We start from the raw sequence: 16078 nt of genomic DNA, 5'->3' as shown, positions 1-16078 counted from the left end.
CATTTCCATTTTCTTTATTTTAAGGATTCTTTAATTTTTTTATATCATCAACACTTTTTAACAGATTGGTAAAATCTACATAGAGGAGACACAGTAGATAGTGATGGACTTGTAATCAAAAAGACTTCAATTCAAATCCTTTCTCAGACATGTACTAGGTATGTGACCCTGAGCAAGTCACTTTATTTATCTGCTTCAGTTTCCTCATCATTGAAGTGGAGAAAATAATAACACTTAATTCCTGGGGCTGTTGAGAGGATAAAAGGAGATAATACTATTAAAGTGATTTGTAAACCTTAAAGCACTATGTAAAAGCTAATATTAATATTATTGTTAAATATATATGATGTATATAGTTACAAAGGAAAACAAAAGTTCATTAAAATAAAGATGGTATATTTTTCCCCATCCAATTTGGGGGACCCTTTGAAATGTATTCATGGATTTCCAAGTGATTAAGTATTCCTAGTCTAGAAATGTATCTGGAATTGTGTAAGAGGACAAGTGTGGGGCCTTCACTAATACTGAGGGAGAAAATGATTTCTTATAGGAATCTTTGTTGATTGTGATCTAGAATGGTTTTATGTAGCATACAAATCTTTGGCTTTTATTATTCCTTATTCTTGATCCATATTTGCTAGCATTTTTTCATTATTCCATTTATTCCCATATTTGCATTGAAATAAAAAACTAAGCATATGTTGTTAATTCAAATGATCTTCAGTTCATATAATTTTGATGGTCCCGCTTGTTCTTTTCATGAGCATCATCATACAATTTGAATAAGATCATATGAAATTATATTTTGTTACTTTTTGGATCTAGAAATACTGTAAAAGGAGAAATAAAAGTTTCAGATTGTATGTGAAGGCCAGTGAGTAATCTTAGATTATGTAATAAAAAGTAAATAAATAAAGGGTAAATAGGGGGTTTTGGTCCTTTGGTGGGAATGGAGGGTGCAATAGTGGATTGAGGTGGTAAGGAGAGATGTAAGGGAATGGCTGAGTTTAGGGAAATAGAGGACAAGGCAGTATAATGAACGGTAAGGGAGATGATGAGGTAATTAGGGGAGGCAGCTGCAATAGGGACACACTCAGACTAGAGCCGGAGGATATTGAGGAGGAAGGCTGGATTCTTCCAGGCAAAATGGTATTTCTACAGACACAAAGGTTAGGGCCAGTCAGAAGTGGTTAGAATCTGACTAGAGGGCTTTCAAGTCAGTTTCTCAAGTCCACAAAGAAGGAGTCCCGAGGCTCCTCCCTGTCAATGAAACTGAAGGGTTTTTTGGGAGGAAGTATAGAGACAACTACTTCCTCCCAAGATGGACGCCTCCAGCTTCCCTCAGGAATAATTCCTTCCCTCCTTCAAACCTCACTTATCATCGAGCCAATGATTTAGCAAAGGGTTTGAATAGGTAACAATGGAGTTTATTAAAGTTTCAGGGTTGATTATCAAGGAGAGAGGAGTTCAGGAGGAGTTCAGGGTTTCCCTAACAGCCGCTAGGGAGAAGCTCAAGGTGGGGGAGGGTCACTGGAATGGCTTGGACTGAAAGAGAGCCCTCTCTCTCTCAGGCTGGGGAAGTTTGGCTGCCCTTGAGGTTAGAGAATACTAAAACAATGAAGCAAAGCATAGTTTGCTTCAAGGGTAAGCCCTACTTGTCTATGGGGAACTAAATCCTCAAAGTCTCATTGCTACAACACAAAAATCCACCCTTCTCCCAAAGCCCACAGGAAATCAGGAAGGTAATATGGGAATGATATAGGGAAGATCAGGGAAGGTCAAGAGAAGTTAGCTAAGCTCCAAAAATCCAAAGGCAAAAGCCCAGATTCTAGGCAAGGTTTCAGCTTGAAAGCAGAGCCCAGTTCACCCCTCCACACTTCACAAGCTTCTGGGACCAACTGACCTTTGTCAGAGTTCTAAGGCTGGCCAACTGCCAGAAGTTCTACATTTAGGTTTTTCAAGGGTAAATGCCTTGATTGCATCTCTGCATTACAATTAAAACTAGATCCTGAGTGTAGGTGACCAAGAGAATAAGGGTACTCTCTACAGTAATAGAAAAACTAGGAAGAGGAAAGGCCTTTGAAGGAAAGGCAATGACAGCTTTTGACATGTTGAGTTTGAGATGTCAATGGCATATTGAGTTTGAGGTTTCCAATTGGCAGTTGCAAATGCAAGATCAGAGATCAGGAGAAAAGTTACAGCTACATAAATATCTGAAAATCATCTTCATAGAAATGTAAATTGAATTAATGACAGCTGATGAGATTATTAAAGGAAACAATTTAGGAGAAGAGATCCAAGGATAGACCCTTGGACAATATTGGCCCCCTTTGAGGAATATTCATTTCAAATTTATCATCTAATTAAGATTCTGGTAGCTGTTATCTTCTGGGCACTCTACTTCCTTCCTTGACAAGTTTAGTAGCTGGCTCACAGACTTTTTCTCCTTCCCAACCTCTGCCTTCACACTTAGTAATTTCATTATATGTAATGTCATTCCTTTAATCATTCTAGATTCCCAGTTCCTTCATCTGCTTATTTCCCATCACCTACTTTTCCATTCTGTATCAGTTACACTTAGACTAGACAGTCATATCCTTGATCTTAATATCCCCTGTAAGTATACCACTTCCATATTCATTAACTCTGACTTTATATGATCTAAATCTTTTATCTTTTCATCTTTCCCTCTGCCTTAGGACTTAAAATTTTGTGTTTCATTCTAATTCTGACCTAAAAACCCTTCACTCTTCAGTTCTTCCCCAGTCACTAACCCATGCCCCAGGTACATTGTTCTTTCTTGACTATCTTTATTTCTTGCTGAGCCAGTTCAAATCTATGCTGCCCTTTTCTTTCAAGGCCTTTTCTCTTCACCTTGTCATGGATCTTACCCTGCCAAGCCCCAACTTGAGATTTCTTCCACCATTCTCTGTCTTTCCTCTTATTTACCTGTTGCTGAATGAAAATGGAGAAAATCATGAAACTGTTACAGTTCTATGACAAATTTACATTCTATAATCTCAACTGTACCCCCACTGCAGCTGGGCAATCCTTTTGCAACTAATAAATCCCCTATGCTACTCAGCACAGTCGATTTTCCTTTACTCTTACTCCTATCTAACCCCCTTTACTCTTACTCCTATCTAAGCCTCTTCTCCTTTACTCTTACTCCTTTCTAACCCTCTCCTCCTTTACTCTTACTCGTATCTAAGCCTCTCCTCCTCCCCTTTCATCAAAGGACCTTGCCTCTTATTTCACAAAACCCTGAATCTGGTGATATTTATCAGACCTTAATGTGCTTTGATATAACCTTTGGAACCTCTGCACTGTATCCTAAAGAAACCCAGTATTCTCACACCTTAATTTCACATAGTGTTTAGTAAATGCTTGTTGAATTCATTAAATACAACTTTATTTACACTTCTCCTTTATGACTTCACAATCTAATTTACATTGGTTATGTGTGTACCAAATTTACTCACTAGAGCTATTTAGGTATATACCTTACCTATTCTTTGAATCAGGTACCATCCTTTACTTCTGTAACCTTAGCATGTAGTATTATAATGTCCTGCATAAAACAGGCATATAATAAATATCTGTGGACTTGAAGTTACAATTGAGTTGGAGAGTATGTCAGATTGCAATTGATGTAGGATGGAAGTAGGGCAGCTGGATGAAGAGGAGATAGAATGCTGGGTCCTGAGTCAAGAAGATTGTGCTACCCCTGTCTGCCTCAGTTTCCTCATCTGTAAAATGATCTACAGAAGGAAATGACAAACCATTCCAGCATCTTTGCCAAGAAAATCCTAAATGGGGTGACAAAGAATTGGACAGAACCGAAAAACAACTGAACAACAAGAAGGAAGATAGTAATGGACTACAAAGGAGAGCATCAGAAAATGAGTCAATGTTCAAATGCTTCTGTGAATGAGCTTTCTTTACAGTGTGGTGCATAGATAAGCCTGGCTGAAGTGTTTTGTAGATGTCAGAGCATTGGAAAATGAATTTGGAAATGAAGTTTGGCTTCTCTGTATTGAGAGCTATGAATGCCCTTGACTAGTATTAGAAGATAAGTATTTAGTTACTTTCATCATCAAAGCTACATACAACTATTTTATACAGTAAAGATCTATTAATGTTTGAGAACTGTCATTTCTAGAAAATGATCTCACATAACCCAATTCTGTGGCAAGAAAAAAAAAAACTTAGAAAGGAAAATGCTTTTCCAGGCATCATCTAGTTTTGTCGTAAACTCTTTGACATACTGGAAAATAACTATTTTAAAATTTCACAGAACACATATTGTATTTTTCTTTGAACTCATTTCTGAGACAATATCATCAAAATAAGCTTTCATATTTCAGATTTCAGAATCCCAAATCTTTCTCACTCAATAATCTTTGGACATATTAGCTAGCCTGAAAAAGACAATTGAAGAATTTTATTATAATTTAACATAAAGTTATAGATCAAAGGCTAGGGAAAAGAGATAATGAGAAAATAAATTTAAGCACTCCTAACTTTTAGTCTCAGACTTATTCTTAGAAGCATAGGTTTATAATTATGTTTTTGAATTTCCTCAATCAGTAATTCTTATCACATGCACATGACAAAAATATTTATATCCTGTTTTGTTTCTTATTTATAAGTTGGTGACAAAGTTTATTATACTCAAGTCACTTTCTAGTTAATTGCCTTACAGTACACATCAAGAGTTATATTGTGAAAGAACTTCTACCCAAGGGCTTTCTCTCATAATTAGTTACTGCCTCTTTTGGATCTCTATTTTAGGAAGACCTCAAATATTTCACTATCCTACTTTCCAGTCACTTTCTACACAATTGCCTTTGTCAAGCTTTTAGGCTCCAAGAATCTATCCTTTCCTCAAGTAGTATAGTTTTATAGTTATATGAGAGGTTACTTCTTCCTCCATCACCATTTCAGTTTCTTTTTTCCTGTTGTCTTTCCCCATTAGATGTAATCTACTTGAAGTCAAGAACTATCTATCACTTATTTGCTTAGCCTAGTGCCTGGCACGGAGCAAATGCCTAGTAAATGTGTACTAAATGACTGACTGCCCCTGGTTGACTTTGCAACCAGCGATTAATCATATATTAAGGAGGATGTGATGGGGTAGTGCAGGGCTGCAGACATAAAACCAATTTACCATTAGTAGAGAGAACATGGGCTGTGGAGTCTGAGAACTTACCTTCAAATCCTCACTCTGAAATCAATGTTGATTTTCTAGTCACAAATCTCCCCCCTTAGAAATATATAATCTAAGAATCTAACAAGTTCATCTTTTAAACACAAATCATTGCTTTTTTTAACATGTCAATATAATTTATAATTGTTTTCTGACATTTTGCAATCCATATTCTCTCTTTCCTTCCATCTCTCCCACCTCCCCAGATGACAGTAATGTGGTATATATCATACATGTGTTATTATACAATATACATTTCCATGATCATCATGTTGTGAAAGAAGACATATATAGCTTGCAAAAGAGAAAAATTCATGGACGAACGAAACAGAAATTATTTCAGTGAAGTATCAACCTCTTCCCCTAGTAAGATTAATCTTGCTTTAAGCAAAGATAATTTAGAAAATCTTCATAAAAGTATTCAACACTCCTTTAAATAGCAAGCTTCCCTGGTGTGTTTAAGATGCCTGTGACTGATCAATGCAATGACAGTCCATTATTTCAGAGACAGAAAGTGAACCACAATGCTACTTGATAAAGAGGTCATACGTTTAAAGTGCAGAGTGAAGCATATGTTTGTATATGGCTAGTGACTTTGCTTTTCTTAGATTATGGATATTTGTTATTAGGTTTGGGATGGTTTTTGTTTTTGCAGTTGTTCAAAGGGGATTGGGAGTGGGAAGGAAAGAAAATAAACAGATAGTACAAATATAGAATAATTTAAAAAGTTTTAAAGAGTAAAAATAAAATAGATTATCATTATAACCTTTTGGTTAGACTAGAAGTAAAGTTTAATTTTATTCAGAAGGAATTCCTCATCTTTTTGCCTCCCCCCACTTGCAAGTACATTGCCTCCCAATATTGCCTTGTATCAATTTTTGCATCTTTGTATATTTAACAATTGATATATCTTAAGAGTTTAATAAATTATATTACTTAATTGACTAATAAGAGTCTACCTTCAAGAAAATCTGAGGAAAATCATTATATGGTATTCCTCAATTTTCTGAATTAACTCTATACCCAAACCTTGGCCCTTGCAAATATGGAGTTTTCACAAATGTAAAAAAAAAAAAAAAAAAAAAAAAAAAAAAAGATTTCACAAATCTCAAGAAAAAAAAGAAAAGAAACCCAAGGTTTTTTGGTTTTTTTTTTAGGAAAGTTTTTTTTTTTTAAAGATTGAAGATGACAAAATAGAATCCAAAGAAAAAATCTTAGAAATCTTTCTCCAAAACACAGTATTAATGATCAATACCTGTCTCTCACAAATTGGTGGCTCTCTCTTGCTTTTTCAACTAGGTGGAAGAGTTGATCTAGCACCATGTCTGAATTAAGGAAGACTTGAGTTCAAATCTTGCCTCCAACACTAACTAGTTGTATGAATCTAGGTAAGTCATTTAGCCCTGGACTGCCTCAGTTTCCTTATCTGAAAAATCAGGGTAATATCTTGTAAGGACCAAATGCTATATTTGTAAACTTTCCTGGCACAAAGTAAGTGCAATATAAATGCTAGTTTTTGTTATTATTATTATTCCTTTTTCCACAATAGATTTAGGTTTCCCCCATAAATGGTATAGAGGTATCAATCTTGGAGCCAAGATGGTGGAGTGAATCAGAACAGCTCCATGTCATTATGAAAATCCTCTCAAACCATGATTAAAATATCATCACAAAAATAATACAGGAGTGAAAGAACCAACAAGGAGACAGAGTGAAATAATTTTCAAGAAAAAAAAATCCGAAAAGGTAGGCAGAGAACATCTGAGGCACTGGAGTGAGAAGAAACCAGAACCAGAAAGAGACTATAACAAGAAGGGAAGAGCAAGCCATATACCCCCACCCCACATCTGCTTTCCCTGGTTCAGAACCTAAGCCCAAACCAACATTCAGATCCTAAAATCCTGAATGGGCAAATGGTGGTATAAGCAAACAAATACCCCTTGAAATTTCAAACCTGTGGAAACATCCAGAGTCCCAGCCTAGGGCAGTCTGGGCTGAAGTAGGTTGATCCATGTGGGCCCAAAATGAAGCCAGGAATTCCATTCTAGGCTTGGGATAAGGATATAGTTTACTCTTTGGGATAAGGACACAGCTCACAGGGGGGCTCCCTCCCACCATCTTTTTTGCTTAAAATTAAGGCCAAAGGTCAAGGATAGGGCAATCAAGAGTGTGACTGATTGGATCAAGTATACTCCAAGACCAAAAAATTGAGCCTAAGGCTAGGGCTAGAATTGATTAGCTTCTGACCTGATCAAGTCCAAAGTGAGATCAAAAGCTTACACTGAAGCCTGAGGTAAGTCTTTAAGCTATCAGCATCTTGAGAGTCCATTGAATCAGCAGTGGGAGGGGGACTTCAGACCTCTCATCCCTCAGACTATCACTTCATTCTCTAAGAACTGAAAATGATAAAAACCCAGAAAAGATAGCATCAAGGAAGGACCAAAATTTCAGAGGATATCCCAACTTCCCAGAAAACAAAGTCTACCTATAATTAGGTAGGAAAAATGAGCAAACAACAAAAAAAGCACCTAAATCTAAAGAATTTTTATGGAGACAAAGAGCAAAGTATAGCTATAGAAGGGAAGAGTGAAAACTTAGGAGACACACATAAAATTCAAAAGAAAATTATTGATTGGATAGAGATTCTGGGAGAGCTCAAAAAAACTTTCAAAAACCAATTAAGAGAGGCAGATGGAAATTGGGGAAGAGAAATGAAAGTGATTCAAGAAGAAAGGAAAGTGAAAAAAGGAGAAATCAAAGTGATACAAGAAGAAATAACCAATTGAAAAAGGAGAACCAAAAACTGACAGAGGAAAATCAGGCCCAAAAAATCAGAATTGACCGTGTAGAAACTAATGATTTCATGAGAAATTAAGAACCATTAAAGCAGAACCCAAGAAATGAAAGAAAAAAAAGAGGAAAACATTAAAAAAATCTTATTGAAAAAAGAACTGACCTAGAAAATAGATTGAGGAGAGATAATTTATTATTTAACTTAATTATTTAACTTAATTAAATTATATAATTTAAGAATTATTGGACTACCTGAAAGCCACAAATAAGAAGGGACCTTGGACATCATATTAAAAGAAATTGTTTTCAATGCCAAAATCCTCAGGAATGCAGGGTTATTTCCATATTGTGATGAATATTAAGGTAAAATTTTTACAGAATATTTATGCTCTGAAAACCATTGTTATCCCACCAGTAATTGTGTTTGGATTAGGTTTATGGTCAGGTTTAATCTACTACTAACCTCATGCAAGTATGTGGGGGCTCTATAGATATCTATCATATTTAACTTATTGAATATTACATATTTATTATGTTTAACGTTCCTATTTATCTTTGGTTAGATTTGTCTAATTCTGTAAGAGGGAAATTAAGTCTTCTGCTTTTATTTTGTTATCTATTTTCAAATGTATCTCATTTTGCTTTTTCTTTAAAAATCTGGATGCTGTAATACTTGGTCCATACAGATCCAATACTGATAATGCTTCATTATCCATAGTCCTCTGCCCAACATAATATGGTTACCCTGATCATCTCATTCAATTATATCTATTTTAGGCTCAACTTTGTCAGAGATCATGACTGCTAACCCTTTCTTCTCTGGATCAACTGAGGCATGATATTTTCTACTACAGCCCCTCACCTTCACTCTATGTGTGCCTCTCATTTTCAATGTGTTTCTTATAGACAACACATTTGATATTTGTAATGGTCCTCGATTTTATGGTGTCTACTCTCCATTTTCTTCCAATAGGTGAATTTATCCCATTACACTCAATATCATAGTTACTAGCTCTACTTTTCCATCTACTCTGTTCCTCCTCATTGTTTGCCCTCCTCTTCCTTTCTTTCTACTGTATTCCTCCTCAGATATCCAATTTCCTTTGATTAATACCTCTCCAATTCACAACCCTTCCCCACATAAGAATTAAAATAATGATACTGGCCTTAAATTTAAAAAGTTTATTAGAATTACTTGGATAGGTAGTGTTTGACAAACTTCTGTGGACCTGTGGGGGTCCTTAAAACTACATTTCCCGTGGTCCAACGATTTTCATGGGTTTCCTGTTTTGGATGACGTATTAAAGGTAAGGGACTGTTTTAAGTAGGGGATAGTGACTTGGAACTTCCTCTTTAGTGACCTGAGCTGGAGGAGAGAGGAAGGTAAATGGCTGAGGTGAGGTTGGAATAGATTTTTCTTACAGGCGCGTGGTCAGTTTATCTCTATCAGCATGGCTTTTATTAAAATACTATTCTCCCTTTTGATCTCGACCATTATCATTTTTAATTATAACAGTCAGGTATAGCAACCTTTATGGTTTGGGGCACCTACCATGTCCGAGAGGCCCAGAGTCTACATAGCTTGGGCTTTTTATTGATCCTAGATAAGAAGGAGATGTCAAAGAAATTGAGGCCAATCAGGTTTTAAAAGGGAAAAATTAAGGTGAAAAATCCATGAAGACTGTATCTTAATTTATAATTATTTATTAAATTAATTGAAAAAGTAGGAGAGAGAGAAAAGGCCTCTTGTCACATGTGGCTGACCATTCCCTTACCAAACCTCTATTGAGTTCTGAAACTGTCTTTGCTAATGCCATCTCACTCTGAAATCCAAAAAGAATGTCATGTATGATAGTTAATTAAAAGTTAATTAATGACATGGACTAATTAGAGATTCTGGGTAAGTAGGAATAGAGAAAGAAGACTGAAGGGGTTACCTTAAGAGGCTCAGCTAGAATCTTCATGGAGGTTCCTTAAAGGAATTCCCAGAAGCCTTAGGATCTGTTGGAAAATAACAGACATTCTTGGAGGTTGGCTGCTCTGATGGTGGATGGTTGGATCTTTCCTCTGGAAAACCCCAGAAGAGCTGGTGACAGTTGTTTTTGGAAGACGCTTAGATATTTGGGGAAAGTTTGTGGGGGAGACCAACTGTGAGGAGAGCCTGGCTGAATTTTTTCTGTGTCACTACAGAGAAAAGTAGGCCCAAAGCAAGGCCTGGAGAGTGCTGGCTGCTGGGAGCCTGGCAGTGACTGGATTGATCTCTAGCTGGAGAAAGTAAAAGGAGACAGTGGATTTCTAATATTTATAAGAAGATAATTAGTTAGTATAGTTTAGTAAGATTAGATATTGGGTAATTAGTCAGTTAAGGAGTTTAAATCAGGCTTAAGAAATCTCTGCAAGACAGATTGAGTACTGGGATATAGTTCAGTTTTCTTAGATTAGGGAATATATCCTCAATCCTATATTTATCCTTTTGTTCCTTTCCCTGATCCTTTCAGTAACATATTAAAATAGGTTTTTTGTTGTTGTTATAAGCTGTCCCCCATCAGTCTCCATTTATCAAATCTCAACTGCTGTAACTGAATCTCAACCAACACCAACTATTTACTCGAGATCAGTAACAAACTGGCCCAACAGATAACAGATTCAATTTACATCATTACACTTACTTGGCCAAAATCTCTCTTAAGCTGTTTGTGGCATCACTTTTTGAGTTGCACTCTGACCTTAGTCTGCACCAGAAGCTGGTGTTCCAGACACCAGAATTCATCTGGGACAAGAGGTGAAGGTTTTCCAGGTGCCAAGGAACCATGAGGTTTCTGGCATCTTCCCAGAGGGCGCATGCATCCTCCTTATACAAATAAATTCCAAGCTTTGTTCCTAATTCTATCAAAGTGTGGGATTGAATTGAAACCTCAGAGAATGGGTTATTTTCAAACCCGATATGAAACTTTCCTCTTTAAAATACAAGGTTGATCTTAGGGTACCAAGAAAAGAAAACAAGGTTCAAAACCCAAAGATTCCAGCTTTGGGGACAAGATCTCACTATCTGACAAAAACTGCTAGGAAAATTGGAAAACTATATGGGGAAAATTAGGTTTAGATCAATATCTCACACCCTATATCAAGAGGAATTTAAAATAGGTAAATGACAAATATAAAGAGTGAAATTATAAGTAAATTAGGTGAACATAGAAAAGTATACTTGTCAAAAAAAAAGGTATACCTGTCAGATCTAAGGGAAAGAGAAGACTTTAAGACCAAACAAGAGATAGAGAACATTGCAAAATATAAAATGAATAATTTTGATTATATTAAATTAATAAGGTTTTTTTATATTATATAATTATGTATAATATACATATAAATATATTATTATATACAAGGCCAATGCAACAAAAATTAGAAGGGAAGCAACAAACTAGGAAAAAATTTTATAACAAAATTCTCTGACAAAGTTCTAATTTCTCAAATATATAAGGGACTAAGTCAAATATACAGGAAATCATGCCATTCCTCAATTGACAAATAGTAAAGGGATATGAATAGGCAGTTTTCAGATGAAGAAATCAAAACTATCAATAATCACATGAAAAAGTGTTCTAAATCCCTCCTGATTAGAGAAATGAAAATCAAAATAACTCTGAGATACCACCTAACAATTAGCAGACTGGCCAATATGATAGTGAAGGAAAATAATACATTTTAGAGGTGATGTGACAAAATTGGCACACTAATACACTGCTAGAGGGGTTGTTAATTGATCCAACCTTTCTGGAAAGCGATTGGGAATTATGGCCAAAGAGTTTTAAAAGATTGTATGCCCTTTGATCCAGCTACCCACTACTGGGTTTGAAGTAGATAAAAGAGATAAGGGATTTTTAAAAATAGAGATGGCATTGTTTGTACAAAAATATTTATAGTTGCACTTTTTATGGAGGCAAAAAATTGGAAAATGAGGGGTTGTACCTCAATTGGGGAATGCTGAGCAAATTGTGGTATATGATGGTGATAGAATACTATTATGCTATAAGGAATGATGAACTGCTTTATTTCTATAAAATCTTGGAAGACCTCCATGATTGATGAGGAATGAAATGAGCAGAACCAGGAGAACATTGTATCCAGTAACTGAAACATTGTGGGATAATCAAATGTTTTTGACTTTGCTACTAATAGCAATGCAATGATCCAGGATAATCCTGAGGAATTTATGAGTAAGAATGCTATCCACATCTAGAGAAAGAACTGTGGGAGTAGAAATGAAGAAAAACATGATTTATTACTTGTTTATATGGGTATATTATTTATATGAGTATATATATTTAGGGTTTTGGTTTTAAAAGATTACTCTATAACAAAAATGAATATTATGGGAATAAATATTGAGTAATAATACATGTATAGGGGGAAGCTGGGTAGCTCAGTGGATTGAGAGCCAGGCCTAGAGATGGGAGGTCCTAGGTTCAAATCCGGCCTCAGACACTTCCCAGCTGTGTGACCCTGGGCAAGTCACTTGACCCCCATTGCCTACCCTTACCACTCTTCCACCTATAAGTCAATACACAGAAGTTAAGGGTTTAAAATAAAAAAAAAAAAATAATAATACATGTATAACCCAGAGTGGGAATATATAATATGTATTCCCAGAGTGGGAAGGGTAGAGGGGAGAGAGACAACATGAATCATGTAACTATGGAAAAATATTCTAAAAAAAATAAAGAAAATTTAAAAAAGAGGTTCAAGCTAGTGTTAAATTCTCACAGGAAGAAGCTTCACCAAGGAAGTCACTTAGAGATTTTGGGACTGAAGAAAGGTGTGCTAGGGTTGCGTATGGGGAAAAATCTATCAGAAACTTGTGTCCTATAATGACATCCTTCTCTCCTCTGATTCTGCCACTACCCTGGTAGAGGCCCTCATCATCTCATGATTAAACTTTTGCAAGAGTCTACTGGTGGGTCTACCTTCCTCATCTCTCCCCATTTTAATCTATCTACCATTCAGCTACCAAAGTAATTTTCCTAAAGTACAGATCTAACCATATTGCTATTTGCTCCCCTATCCCACTCAATAAATAACAGTGGCTTCCTATCACCTCTTCAGCAAAGTCTTCTTTTGGTGTTGAAACCTCTTTCCTCTTTCCAGGCTTCTTACACCTTAATCTCCTCTACATGTTTTTCAATTTAGTGACACTGGCCTCTTTGATATACTGCAAACAAAGTATTCTATCTCTTTGTTCTGGACATTTTCTCTGACTGTCCTCCATTCCTAAAAAGCTCTCCTTCCTTACCTCTATTTCAGCTTCCCTGGATTCCTACAATCTCACCTGAAATCCTACCTTCTATGGGAAGCCTTTTCCAATCCTTTTAAATTCTAGTTTCTTCTCTTTGTTAATTATTTCCTACCTATTTATGCCTGTGTACATAGCTTGTTTATACAAATGTGTTCATTTGTCTCCTCCATTAGTTTGTGAGCTCCCTGATGTGGGGACTATATTTTGTCTCTTTTGGTATTCGTAGTACTTATCATAGTACATGGGACATAGTCAGCACTCAATAAATAAATACTTATTGATTGAATGGCAGTAGGAAAAGAATGACCTAGATTTCATTTGGGAAATTATACATTGCTCTGTATTTCCCTGAACCTCTCCCTGAAACAAAAATCCATATTTTTGACATGAGCATCCTTCCAATGATGGTACCTGGCAATAAATTATATAACACTCATCTCCAGCTTCAAAATTTTGGGTCATTCCAAGACTAGTGGAAGCATAGAAATGTATCTGGTGGATATAAATAAGTCTATAACCAACAACCTCTTTTATCAACCAGGTGGCATAAATAATATAGCATCAAAAATGTTGTTAAGAAAAGATGGGCAAAAGTGAAGAATAACAAATGAGAATCTGAATGCTACAAATCTTAGTAACTATGATCAACACAATGACCAACCACAATTCTATAGGACTCATGTTGAAATATGCTATCCAATTCCAGATAGAGGCTTTATGGACTCATAGTTCAAATCAAGGCATATTTTCTTTTCCCTCTCCCTCTCTTTCTCCCTTTCTCTCTCTGACTCTTTCTCTTTCTCTTTCAACAATTTGTTTTGCATGATTATGCATATTTTAATCAGTTTTGTTTTTATTGACTTCTTAATGGATGGGGGAGGGAAGGCAAGATGGAAAGAATTCAGAACTGAAAACAGTAAACTTGAATTAAAAAAAAAATCTCCCCAAATACTTGGTGGTTCCTTCATGTTGAATTTCTGAGATGGCATAATTGGGTATCTTGTAGGATGGAGAAGCATGCATAGGCTATGATGTATAACATTAGTAGGAACATCCACACTGTTAAAAATCTATGCATACATGTGATAAATATGCTGATTTAACATAGTAGGTACTTAAATATGGAATTGTAATCTGAATGATATTTTAGTGACTCTTGAATTTAATCTACACTCTCATATTTTTGCTAAGGAAACTAAAGTCATGAGATCTAGATTAGACCTTTGTGGGACCTGAGAGGTCATCTATTCTAACTTACTTATTTTGTAGATAAGAAGATTAAGGCCCAAAGAGGTTAAGTAATTTGATGAAGATAACCCATTTAATAAGAGATAAGGGCAGAATTTGAATGTAGTTTCCATGCTTACAAAGTTCCTATTATTTCCATCATACCATGGTGCTTCTAGAGGTCTTTAGAGATCATGTTGTCTTGTCACACAAAGAATAAGTGACAGGGCTAGAATTCAAATCTAGGTCTTTGATATCCAAATAAAATATTCCTTCAAACATCACACTCTTTTCATAGGTTTTGTGGACAAGTATGGAGCATAATGACATAGAATTTTGTTGCTGTTCAGTCATTTTTAATCCTGTCCAACTCTTCATGACCGAAATTTGAGATTTTCTTGGCAAAGATAGTGGTTTGCCATTTCCTTCTTCACTGGTATAGTCTAGATTAGGAATTTTGCTGCACTGTTGGTGATTCTCCTCACACTGTTACAGTTGACTAAGGGCAAACTGCATAAACTCCTTAAGCCTCTGGTCATTGGAAATCTACGACAACTGGTAGCTTCTGTGCAAAAGGTCCATCTGTAGGCGAAATGAACAGAAAAATAAAAAAAATAAATCATTAGCAAAAATGTATTAGAACAGAAGGTGTTGAAGCCATTCTAGAAACTTCATTCAATGAAAGCAGCTGGAGCCAGTCCTAGTGATAGGTTACCATTGTGTACTGTTATAAGTCATTATATAAGACTTATCAGTAAAGGCCCTTCTGGGTTATGTAAATGAGGTTAGAAATCCTCAGCTTTGTTCCCCTAAACTATTAAAACTATGGAAGTCTACAAGTTGTCATCAAGGAACTAATTAACAAAAGTTCAGATGAAGTTTAGGAGCTTAAGGAAGCATTAGGAAAGTCAGGGAATAGAGCAGGGAAAATAAACAGACAGAACAGTCTTTAGTTTCTTTTTATAAATTCTAACATTCGTTCACATAAATTTCTCTTAAATTTAAGCCCCATTTATTAGGCTCTGGCTTATAAACTAATTCAAGAATTTAGAAAATGTATCTCCATAAAAAGATGCAACATATTACATTTATTTTATTAACAACAAAGAAAAAGAAAGTCAGACATAACAAAAATTAAGCTTTTATAGCATCAGCAATAGCAGCTTACCCTATTTGTCAGCAGAAGTCCCAGTAAAAAATGCTAAAATTCAAAACTAAACAAGCAAGCAAAAATTTTCTCAAGTTTCTACATTTGCCATAAAGGAAAAGAAAGTCAGCTTCCTTCTACCCCCAGATATTTTAACTGTTTGAACAGCTGGTACATTGATAACTGTATCTAGTAAGCCTAGCTCAGGTTTTGTTAGAGCATCTTTTTCTTTTGGTGGAAATAAATGCTCTTTGGTGATAATAAGAGCATGCAGGATGCTTGGAGGCAAGCAGTAAGAAGAATTCATTTCAGAGAAACAGTAATAAGAAATAAAAGCCATTAGGTAGGTTTAGCAATAGGCTAGAAAATGAGGACAAACAACCCAGGTTCTCTGTTGGTCCTAATATAT

The sequence above is a fragment of the Gracilinanus agilis genome, chromosome 4, assembly GCF_016433145.1.
Source record: "Gracilinanus agilis isolate LMUSP501 chromosome 4, AgileGrace, whole genome shotgun sequence".
Taxonomy (NCBI): Eukaryota; Metazoa; Chordata; class Mammalia; order Didelphimorphia; family Didelphidae; genus Gracilinanus; species Gracilinanus agilis.
Note: the sequence above shows the minus strand (reverse complement) of the source record.